Raw genomic sequence first — 12,810 nt, 5'->3', positions numbered from 1 at the left:
GTCTCTTAGGTCAGTGCCTTTATTAATATTAGAGTACTTTATTAATATTAGTAGATGCTAATTGACAGTCTAAAGATGCAAATGCAGAGCTACAGTATTTTAGTACCTTTGATTGACTACAATCAGGTCCTGGGCCTTTGTTCACATGTTTTAGGGGGAGATTTATTAACCGTCGAGTATGATTTTTTTTTTCCACAATTCAAGTTGTTTTGCACTTAAAAAACTCTTATGTCTGGTATTTAATTAAGCTCAGAAAAAACGAAAACTCGAATGTGAAAATTTGCCATCTAAAAGTTTCTATAGAAGTCAATTGGAGTTGTCCTAGGCAAAGTCAAGCCATATTTGCAAACTCACATTTTTTGATTAATTTATTAATAAAGAAGAGAGCATTCAATATACACGTTTATTCAATTTAGACAAACAAACTCAAAAATTGATAAATAAGCCCATTAGTCTCTTTTTAACTTCCTACTGAATCAACCTGTCACCTTTACACATACTTAGGTTCATTCAATTTGGAGCTATTAAAAAGAAACAGTTGAAGAAGACCGTGATTGCGGGGTGGGCTGGACTGCGCAGTCTGCTTCCTCTGTAGCGTTAAAGAACTCCGTCCTCCCCAGCTGCTTTCCTTATTGTGAGTGGGGAGGGAAGACACTGGCAGACGTAAGACATGAGGGTGAGTGAGGGGGCCTCTTAGGAATCTCTGTGCGCCAGGCCCCTCCAAAGATTTTTTTTATTCAATGAGGCTTGCTTGTAAGAATGATGTAGGTGGTTGCCTTTTCTATAAAATTTCATGACTATTTTTTTTTTTTTTTGCTGTGATGGATTACAGTTTAATAAGTTGCTATTATATAAAAATCAATGCAATGAATAAAGCCGTATATTGTGAATAGATCAATAGAAATGAAAAATCACAAGGACATGCTTTATTTTCTATGGCAAACATCATGTTAAATGTAAACAGCTGAAGAGACTGAAGCATTTTCTGGTCTGTGCATTGAATCAGAATAATAATGGTAGCACTGCTAGCACAGTCACCTTATTAGTAGTCCATCCTGCTCTCCTTGCTAGGATTTCTTTTGCACGCTTCACTTTTCTAAGATCATTTATATTTTAGACTTGATCTTATTTCTTCCATATCCTTTGAAGTTTCATGCCACAAATCCTTTAATCTTGCACCGAGCTGCAGATGCATGAAATAAGTTTAATGCCCCTCTATTTCATTAGATTAAGAAGCCACTGTGTGGCTGTTCTGGGTGCCTAATAACTAACTGAATTTAATACACACTTACCTATGCCTCCCTCTAAGTGGATTCGCTGGTATCTGTTTTGCACGCAAACCAAGGGTTATTACAGGGTTGAGTTCCAAGCTGATGAGAAATAAGATCTTAGTGATAACATGCCCACACTACTTCTTTACCTGGAATAAAAGTTAAACTTTAACCAAATCAAAATCAATGGAATTCTCAACTCATAACACAAAAATAAGTAACTTTAGTTGCTCAGAGAAAAGAAGCTGATTAGTTCATTGCAGGGACTTATAAGAAGTGAAAACAGCATTCAGCCCATTCATACTTTCATATGTTTAATTCTACCCTATTCATACCTTCATATCTCATCTAATGCTACCCCATTCAAATCGTCATATCTCTAATTCTTCTTCTTCCAAACCTTCATATCTTAAATTCTACCATATTCATACCTTAATATTTCTAATTCCACCCCATTCTTACCTTCATACCTACATATCTGGTCTTCCAGGTGCCTCTTATTATTTTTTTATTATTGCTTCTAGACTGAATTGGGCCAGACATTTATCTGTCTTATAGTATATTAAAATGAAGCCAGTATGCACCAACTCACACATTGCTCAGTCTGTCAGTGATCACAAGGGGCAGATTTAGGCCTGAAAATGCACACTTGCACAGTGTGGATTCCATGCCTTTCGGCTCTTTCTAAACATAGTACAAATCACAGCAGATGTAGAATGGTGCTTTCTGATCATGGCAACAGAGTAGCTCATTAGAGCTTACAGTTTACTTGCAAACTCATTTTTAGTGTAAGGTACACTGTGCATTACACTGATTGGGGAACTATCATGAATTGGAATCTGCTTAACTTGGCTCAGTTTTGACAGGCAGCTTGTGTTCTGAGCAGAGAGGAGTGGGAGTGGTCAAACCATTCTTGACTGACATCTAAAGTTCAAGCCCCACCTGCCCATCTTTCCTATCCGATAGAAACCTGAAAAAAACTTTGAAGAAGGTCTAAAAATTCAACCCAATTCCCTCTTACATTACTTTTTTTCTTGGTTATTTATCAGAAAATCATGAAAGAAGCCACATATCTAAAAAAAATCTTTCTCTTTTGCTGCGTGTATTTTATAGCAATTTACCCAAGTTGATTTATTTATACATTTCAACTTATCTTTGATATATGTATCCAGTCAAGGACAGGAATTGATTGCCCATACATTGCCTTTACTCATATTCTCTATATCATATACACTGTCAGTGCAACTTTCAGATGTGGAACCTTTCTGACAATGGTTGTTTGTAGAATGCATTTTGTTCTAGAACATTAATGTGCATATTCCTGCTTAAAGGATGGACAGGACTACAAAATCAGCCTGTTTGAATGTGGGTGCAGGAAAATGGAAGTCTGCAATGAAGACATCCCAAGCATATGGTCTTATAGATTCCAGGACAGTGTCCTTGGAGGAACGAAAGTTTATGGGATTGTATGAAGGAGTCTGCAGGTTTCCTTTTATGCAGAAATACATACATGGCTTTAGAATTATTCCAGAAGAATGATGGCTGTAGGTCGATGTTCTCCCATAACATATAATGAGATAGGACATATTCTTCAACTGACTGCTAGTTTTGCTCATAGATAAGAGAGTCCAGGTCAGTTCACATTATGGAGTCACTTATAATCTGTATTCATTTGTTCTACCTGCCATTAGATCTACTGAGCAAGAACCATAAACTTCCTGTTGGTTTGTTATATTTGCTCTTACTGATAATGTAACTTCTTCAGACAGATGGGTTACATACCAATATCCTGGTTACCTAGGATATCAAAATATGATGGAGTGTGGACCCTACAACCACAGGAACAACTGGGAAGCCAGCCAGCCCTAGTTTCAGTCCATTTGCAGGGTGAAGGACATGCAGTGGGGCAAGAGAGGGATCTCTGAAGTTGTGAATTAAAATGACACAGAGGACTTTTTAACCATTTCAGTTTATTGTTAAAGGAATCAGCAGTTACATTTCCTGTGCTATCTTTTCAAATTTGAAACTATTCAAGAAATAGTTTGACCATGTAAAATGTTAGTTGGGCAAATGGTAGTGTAGAATATTACAAAACAGAGTCCAAAAACACCTACCAGGGCCGAAATGAAACTAACTTGATAAGCAGTACTTGGAAGCATTTAGGAAAAGGCCATGTGGCTAATATTTGGGAACCTTACAGTATGCAGATCTTTACTAATGAGCCTGACCTAAAAATATCAAATAACTTGAAGTGAATCCATGCCTCCATGCCATTCATCAGGTTGGTATCACTATGGTGCTAGAAGTCTGGATTTCCTCGTATAAGAGAGCTGATTGCATTCTAGAGAAACAATAGGCTTTAAAGGATTCCATTATGTTTCCTATACCATAATTTGTTCAGAGGGTCAGGACTGTCACTTTTATATTTCTCAGGGAGAAACAAGTCTTGTCTTTCTTCATAAAACCCACATCAATAGGTGAATATACTGTCTAAAGATATTTCACTTTCTATCATGCACTGAACTCTACTCTCAGATATGCCGATACATTGAGGGTAATGTAAATCTCTTTGCAGTAATAAATTATAATATAACCTAAACAGGTTGTGCTTGTCTTGACTGGTTGTTAAACAATCCTCAGTACATTAATGTTGGAATGAAGTTCTGTCCAACTGGGAGCTGTGACCTCTAGAGTTTTCAAACACTCCCAGCAAAGTTTCCATTGGTATCTTGACGTGGCATTATTTTTCTATAATCCAGACACCCAACAAGTGTTCATGTTGTTATTTGACTCACTAGATGGAAACAGATGGACAGCTCTGTTCTAATACATAGGAATGTTTAGGCAGAAAATGTAATATTATTATTTCTTATGTTAATGCCACATGTGGTGAATGCAAGGTTGCAAGGCAGTTATTCAAAATAGAGTTAAAGATGCTCATCTTTAAGGAGCTCGTACATCTGACAGATACTGCTGGCTGATTGGCCCATTTCTGAGTCAGCAGCCCTTTGGCCAATGTATAGGCCCTTCACAATTGATATCAGATCAGCAATTCAGATATTTATAGGAACAGGAGTAAAATCCAGTTAAATTCACTAGATGAGCAGATCTTACAACGCACAGCAAAATTTATTGTCTTGCCCAGTCACTATCCTTGACTAGCGAAGTACTGACCCCTTCCTCCCTCCTTGGTCAAGCCCCAGCTACTCAGCCGATCTACTCTGCAGTGTAACTACCTGAGAGGCAGAAGGTGCAACTGCACTTCTAGTAGGTCTGTCAGAGGAGAAGCACTGCAGTAAGGCCCACATGACACCAACTACAGTACTGGGCCTACTCTAGGTGGATACACTAGCCCACTTACGGGACCCCTCTGAGGTAGCTGGCATGAAGCCCTATGCATTATTACCACTTTTTTCTTTTTCAGCAAAGTTGAAGAGGTGGCATGCTACACAATCTCTTATATAGACTTCCCTCCTAATTGTCAGTGAGTACCCACCTCTTACCAGAAGTCTCTAAAGGGAATTTCCTGTCCTATGCTACCATCTAGTGACTGCACAATTTTATAAACAATTAATAATAATGATACTAATTATTGTTATTACATCTATAGGCGCAAGAACATGTGAGACACAGTGTATACAAATATGTAGCTCTGTGGGGAAAGTTTGAGAAATAGTAATACTAGTGTTGACATGCAGAGTTAAGGGATCAGTGGGATGTGATGTGAGAAGGTTGTTGTGTTATTGTGGGTACTGATAACTTGATGTGCTTTATTAGCCTTTAGCAGGCTAGATAGGGTTACTGTGTACTTAATAGTGTACTTAGATAATGCTTACACATGACAGCGAAAGGGATGAATCAAATAAAATCTGGTTCATTCTTTATTAAGCATAACAACAACAAAAGAGCACAGTGGTTCAGGGATAAAATTAAATCCAATAGTTACATAGTTACATAGTTACATAGGGTCGAAAAAAGACCAGTGTCCATCAAGTTCAACCCATCCAAGTAAACCCAGCACACCCAACCCACACCTACCAATCTATACACTCACATACATAAACTATAAATACAACCACTAGTACTAACTGTAGATATTAGTATCACGATAGCCTTGGATATTCTGATTGATCAAGAACTCATCCAGGCCCCTCTTAAAGGCATTAACAGAATCTGCCATTACCACATCACTAGGAAGGGCATTCCATAACCTCACTGCCCTCACCGTGAAAAACCACCTACGCTGCTTCAAATGGAAGCTCCTTTCCTCTAATCTAAAGGGGTGACCTCTGGTGCGTTGATTGTTTTTATGGGAAAAAAGAACACCCCCCAACTGCCTATAATCCCCTCTAATGTACTTGTACAGAGTAATCATGTCCCCTCGCAAGCGCCTCTTTTCCAGAGAAAACAACCCCAACCTCGACAGTCTCACCTCATAGCTTAAATCTTCCATCCCCTTAACCAGTTTAGTTGCACGTCTCTGTACTCTCTCCAGCTCATTAATATCCTTCTTAAGGACTGGAGCCCAAAACTGCACTGCATACTCAAGGTGAGGCCTTACCAGGGACCTATAAAGGGGCAAAATTATGTTCTCATCCCTTGAGTCAATGCCCTTTTTTATACAAGACAGCACTTTATTTGCTTTAGTAGCCACAGAATGACACTGCCTGGCATTAGACAACTTGTTATCAACAAAAACCCCTAGATCCTTCTCCATTAAGGAAACCCCCAACACACTACCATTCAGTAGATAGTTTGCGTTTATATTATTTCTACCAAAGTGCATAACTTTGCACTTATCAACATTGAACCTCATTTTCCAGTTTGCTGCCCAGTTATCTAATTTTGTCAAATTGCTCTGCAAAGCGGCAGCATCCTACATGGAACTTATAGTTTTGCACAATTTAGTGTCATCAGCAAAAATAGAAACAGTACTGTCTATGCCCACCTCCAGGTCATTAATAAACAAGTTAAAAAGCAAAGGCCCAAGGACCCAAGTAATTAAAAAAGGACTAAATAATACTCACTAAATAATACTCATTCTGAAAGAACGACGCTCTATTTAGTCCGGTTATTCTTTAACACATATGGAAAGCCTTAAAACATAGTGAGTGTATGTTATAGGGATACTGATAGTCATGCCTACGTCTTCCCAGGACCCAATATCCTGCAGATGTAGATCTTGAGATCATTTGCTTAGGATAGTTAGAAGGACAGGTTACATGCCACCATTACTCTATACAAGTTCACAGCAACCGGATTTGCTTCTCATCCTGGAGGCCTTGCCAATGCCCCTTTGCTTATGTTTTCACCTTTGAAATGAGCCACATGGCTAGCGCAGAGACTGCAGCTGCCCTCTGTGCACTAGAAAACCCAAAACTCTAATTTATCTGTTGACATTAACAAGAGCATCTTTTTGGCAGGGCACTGTCTCCCAGGCAAGTTTATTAACCTGCCTCATGGCAGGATCGCCAGTATCTCTGCTCTGGCCCAACATTGCCATAAAGCAGCCCTGCCTGATGCCTGATGCTAGATCTTCTCTTAAAAGAGCAGGTTCACCATTGACTGCATGGGTGACGGTGAAGGGGTGGGTGGGCGGGTAGTGACGGTGAAGGGGTGGGTGGGCGGGTAGTGACGGTGAAGGGGTGGGTGGGCGGGTAGTGACGGTGAAGGGGTGGGTGGGCGGGTAGTGACGGTGAAGGGGTGGGTGGGCGGTTGTGACGGTGAAGGGGTGGGTGGGTGTGACGGTGAAGGGGTGGGTGGGTGTGACGGTGAAGGGGTGGGTGTGACGGTGAAGGGGTGGGTGGGTGGGTGTGACGGTGAAGGGGTGGGTGGGTGGGTGTGACGGTGAAGGGGTGGGTGGCTGGGTGTGACGGTGAAGGGGTGGGTGGGTGGGTGTGACGGTGAAGGGGTGGGTGGGTTGGTTGTGACGGTGAAGGGGTGGGTGTGACGGTGAAGGGGTGGGTGGGTGGGTGTGACGGTGAAGGGGTGGGGGGGTGGGTGTGACGGTGAAGGGGTGGGGGGGTGGGTGTGACGGTGAAGGGGTGGGGGGGTGGGTGTGACGGTGAAGGGGTGGGGGGGTGGGTGTGACGGTGAAGGGGTGGGGGGGTGTGACGGTGAAGGGGTGGGTGGGTGTGACGGTGAAGGGGTGGGTGTGACGGTGATGGGGTGGGTGGGTGTGACGGTGAAGGGGTGGGTGTGACGGTTAAGGGGTGGGTGGGTGTGACGGTTAAGGGGTGGGTGGGTGGGTGTGACGGTGAAGGGGTACGTGGGTGTGACGTTGAAGGGGTGGGTGTGACGGTGAAGGGGTGGGTGGGTGGGTGTGACGGTGAAGGGGTGGGTGGGTGGGTGTGACGGTGAAGGGGTGGGTGGGTTGGTTGTGACGGTGAAGGGGTGGGTGTGACGGTGAAGGGGTGGGTGGGTGTGACGGTGAAGGGGTGGGTGGGTGTGACGGTGAAGGGGTGGGGGGGTGGGTGTGACGGTGAAGGGGTGGGGGGTGGGTGTGACGGTGAAGGGGTGGGGGGGTGGGTGTGACGGTGAAGGGGTGGGGGGGTGGGTGTGACGGTGAAGGGGTGGGGGGGTGGGTGTGACGGTGAAGGGGTGGGGGGGTGGGTGTGACGGTGAAGGGGTGGGGGGGTGGGTGTGACGGTGAAGGGGTGGGGGTGGGTGTGACGGTGAAGGGGTGGGTGTGACGGTGAAGGGGTGGGTGTGACGGTGAAGGGGTGGGTGGGTGTGACGGTGAAGGGGTGGGTGTGACGGTGATGGGGTGGGTGTGACGGTGAAGGGGTGGGTGGGTGGGTGTGACGGTGAAGGGGTGGGTGGGTGGGTGTGACGGTGAAGGGGTGGGTGGGTGTGACGGTGAAGGGGTGGGTGTGACGGTGAAGGGGTGGGTGGGTGGGTGTGACGGTGAAGGGGTGGGTGGGTGGGTGTGACGGTGAAGGGGTGGGTGGGTGGGTGTGATGGTGAAGGGGTGGGTGGGTGTGACGGTGAAGGGGTGGGTGTGACGGTGAAGGGGTGGGTGGGGGTGAAGGGGTGGGTGGGTGGGTGGGGGTGACGGTGAAGGGATGGGTGGGTGTGACGGTGAAGGGGTGGGTGTAACGGTGAAGGGGTGGGTGTGACGGTGAAGGGGTGGGTGTGACGGTGAAGGGGTGGGTGGGTGGGTGTGACGGTGAAGGGGTGGGTGGGTGTGACGGTGAAGGGGTGGGTGGGTGGGTGTGACGGTGAAGGGGTGGGTGGGTGGGTGTGACGGTGAAGGGGTGGGTGGGGTTGGTGTACCGGCTAAGGGGTGGGGGGGTGGGTTTGAAGGTTAAGGGGGGGTGTGACGGTGAAGGGATGGGTGGGTGTGACAGTGATGGGGTCGGTGGGTGTGATGGTTAAGGGTTGGGTGGGTGGGTGTGATGGTTAAGGGTTGGGTGGGTGGGTGTGATGGTTAAGGGGTGGGTGGGTGTGATGGTTAAGGGGTGGGTGGGTGTGACGGTTAAGGGGTGGGTGGGTGTGACGGTTAAGGGGTGGGGGGAGGGCGTGAAGGTGAAGGCGTGGTTGTGATGGTGAGGGGGTGGGTTGGTGTGATGGTGTGGGTGCGTGTCAGTAGATGGGTGCATGTGTCTATGTGGGCTTGGGTGCGTGTGTCAGTGTGGGTTGGTATGTCGGTAAGTGGGCAGGTAAATCTTCTGTGCTCTTGCTGCACTTTACATTTTGGTCACTTACCTTAATGGGTTAATCCTCTTGCTGCACTTTACATTTTGGTCACTTACCTTAGTGTTAATAATAATGGTACCTACTGGACACAGAGTCGCTTCGCTGCACAGGGAATTATAAATCCTCTCCGGCTCTTCCAGTTGTTCCTGTAACATGAAAGCATTAGAGCTCAGTTCATACCATACAGTAAGAGAGTGTTGGTACAGTTGAAATGAGGACAGGACATGGGGCCCATCTATAGTGCATTGGTGCTATTCTCTCAGGAAGAAACCATTCTCACATTAACAATATTTTGCCAGACAATAAAGCTTGGTTTCATGTTGCCAGGGCTAATGACTATAGCAACCAATTAATATTTTATATTTATGAACCACAGACAAAAGTGATGTTGCTAGTAGCAACAAATCAGCATTTAGCTTTGATCATTCCTCTAAGGGGCATCACCATAATCAACACTGGGCATGATTGCCCCTAGGCAGAAGGTAGAACTATACAAGCAATACTGCCCAGTGTTGGTAATTGCCCCTCTGCCATAGGAAGCAATTAATGCGGGGCAAGGATATAAAAGACAGAGGCCAAAGTCCTGGTATTTATTCCATTACAGTCAGTGACATGATAAGGTTGGTATATAAGGGCAGGGCAGGTACCTGGGGACAGAGGGGCACAATTCTGTGGAGCCTGTCAATTCTGGGAACAAAAAGAAAGTATTTTATGATGCAGCAAATGTTATCTTTTTATGGGGATTTCCAGTGGGAAAAAGTGCCCTGCATACAGTCACTCCCAACCAGACTTACAGCCCTGCCAACCAGCCCTAAGATTAAAGGCATCTCCAAAGCCCATTTTAGGGGAAAATTCTCCAGATTCACTAAAAGAAACAACATCCCCTAGTCTGGGGGGGGCGGCATCCATCTACTTATCCCCATTTTGTTAGCTAAAATTAGGGTTATTTGGCCAAATATCTCTCAGAAGGGCTGTGCGCTTACCTCTCATCACAGTGGCAACCAACGGACTGAACCAACTGTCACACCCCTAAGTATGAAGTCAGCTCTCATCACATGACAAGTGCTGCTATTGAAGGGGAACCAGCCCTAAGATTAAAGACATCTCCAAAGCCCATTTTAGGGGAAAATTCTTTAAACTCACTAAAATCAGTAAAAGAGACAACATCCCCTAGTCTGAGGGGCAACATCCAACTATTTATCCCTCTTTTTTTAATCTAAAATTAGATTAGTTATTAGGCCAAAAATCTCTCAGAAGGGGTGTGCTCTTACCTCTCATCACAGTGGCAACCAACGCACTGAACCAACGGTCACACCCCTAAGTATGAAGTCAGCTCTCATCACAGAGCCAACCCATTATTATCACTCTAATTGTGTTGGGTTGAAAACCCCAAAATACTGTTCTTCCACTTTGGTTTATTCTTCCGCTTCTTCTTCTTATTCTTCTTAGCGCCCCCCATTTTCTAAACGCTACTCCTCCTACAGGTTTAGGGGTACAACACCCAAACTCTCCACAATTCTTCGCCCTATAGCAGAGCAGGTTGCTTGTGCTTTTCTAAGCGATCCGGCCCCCCGTCTTTTTGTGGCGCCGCTCTGAACACCCCAATTTTTCCATTGACTTTGACAGGGAAGATTTTCAAACTGCTGCCACAATTACAGCTTTGAAGCTACACCCCCCAAACTTGAATAACATAATCATGGGGTCACCCCGAATGAAACAGCAACATTTGTTGGATGACCCCCAAAGTGGGAGCGGCCGACAACAGCCAATCAAATTTTACCAATTGACTTTAATGGGGAAATTGAAACTGCTGCCAATCTTACAGCTTTGAGACTACACTCCCCAAACTTGAATCACACAGTCATGGGGTCAGCCTGAATGAAAATATGATGATTGTTGGATGCCCAAAAGTGGGCGGAGCTGTGAACAGCCAATCAGATTTTACCTATTGATTTGGTGGAAATTCAACCTGTTGCCATTCTCACAGTATTAACACCAGGGTCCCCAAACTTTTTACACTTGGTCACTAGGGGACTGCAGTTTTAGATTTGAAAAGTGGGCGGAGCCACTTTTTTTTCAATCAGATTTTACCTATTACTTGCCATTCTCACAGTAATAACATAATCAGATTTTACCTATTGACTTTCAATGGGGAAATTCAACCTGCTGCTATTCTCACAGTAATAACACCAGGGGTAAGAAAAAGTGGGCAGAGCCACCAACAGCCAATCAGATTTCACCTATTGATTTTTATTGGTTTGTTGCCAGGGTTACCAAACTTTGCATAGTCAGTCACTGGGTGACTACGCATTTAAGGTTTTTTGTATTTTTGGAAGTGGGTGGAGCCACCAACAGCCAATCAGATTTTACCTATTGACTTTAAATGGGGAAATTCAACCTGCTGCCATTCTCACAGTATTAACACCAGGGTCCCCAAGCTTTTCACAGTTGGTCTCCAGAGCACTGCAGTTTTCGTTTTGAAAAAGTGGGCGGGGCCACCAACAGCCAATCAGATTTCACCTATTGAATTTTATTGGTTAGGTGCCATGGTTCGCAAACGTTGCATAGTCAGTCACTGGGTGACTTTGTACTCAAGGTTAGAAAAAGTGGGTGGGGCCGCCAAAAGCCAATCCCATTTCTTTCATTGTTTTCAGTGGGGAAATTTTAACTGCTGCCATTCTCACATGTTTAATGTCAGGGTCCCCAAACTTTGCACAGTTTGTCACTGGGTGACTACGCATTCAAGTTTTTTTTGTGTGTTTTTTTTAAAGAAAAGCATGCGGAGTCACCAACAGCCTGAGTCACCAATCAGACTTTACTTATTGACTTTCAATGGGGAAATTCAACCTGCTGCCATTCTCACAGTATTAACACCAGGGTCCCCAAACTTTTCACAGTTGGTCTCTAGGGGACTGCAGTTTTAGTTTTGAAAAGTGGGCGGAGCCACCAACAGCCAATCAAATTTTACATATTGAATTTTATTGGTTTGATGCCAGGGTTCCCAAACTTTGCACAGTCAGTCACTGGGTAATTTCGTATTCCAGTTTTTTGGTTTTTTTTACAGTGGGCAGAGCAACCAACAGCCAATCAGATTTTACCTATTGACTTTTAAAGGGGAAATTTAACCTGCTGCCATTCTCACAGTACTAACACCAGGGTCCCCAAACTTTTCACAGTTGGTCACTAGGGGGCTGCAGTGTTAGTTGGGCGGAGCCACCAACAGCCAATAAGATTTCACCTATTAAATTGTATTGGTATGATGCCAGGGTTCCCAAACTTTGCACAGCGAGTCAGTGGGTGACTACGCACTCAAGGTTAGAAAAAGTAGGTGGGGCCTCCATAAGCCAATCACATTTCTTTTGATGTTTTCAGTGGGGAAAATTTTAACTGCTGCCATTCTCACATTTAATGTCAGGGTCCCCAAACTTTGCACAATTTGTCACTAGGTGACTATGTTCCAAGTTTGGGAAAGTGGGCGGGGCCAACAACAGCCAATCGGATTTCATCTATAGACTTCATACTGTATGTTTAAATTTAAACTGCTGCCATTCTTTAAATATTAGTACTAAGGTCCCTAAACTTTGCAGAGCTAGTCACCAGGTAACTGTAGTTCCGAGGGAGCCACCAACAGCCAATCAGATTTTAACTATTGATTTTCAATGGGGAAATTCAGCCTGCTGCCATTCTCACAGTATTAATACCAGGGTCACTAGGGGACTGCATTTTTAGGTTTTTAAAAGTGGGTGGGGCCACCAACAGCCAATCAGACTTCACCTATTGATTTTTTTTGGTTTAAAATTAAAAAGCTGCCTTTCTCACACTATTTATGTCAGGGTTCCCA

The sequence above is a fragment of the Xenopus tropicalis genome, chromosome 2, assembly GCF_000004195.4.
Source record: "Xenopus tropicalis strain Nigerian chromosome 2, UCB_Xtro_10.0, whole genome shotgun sequence".
NCBI lineage: Eukaryota > Metazoa > Chordata > Amphibia > Anura > Pipidae > Xenopus > Xenopus tropicalis.
The sequence above is the reverse complement of the archived record's forward strand: the minus strand, read 5'-3'. Positions refer to the sequence as shown.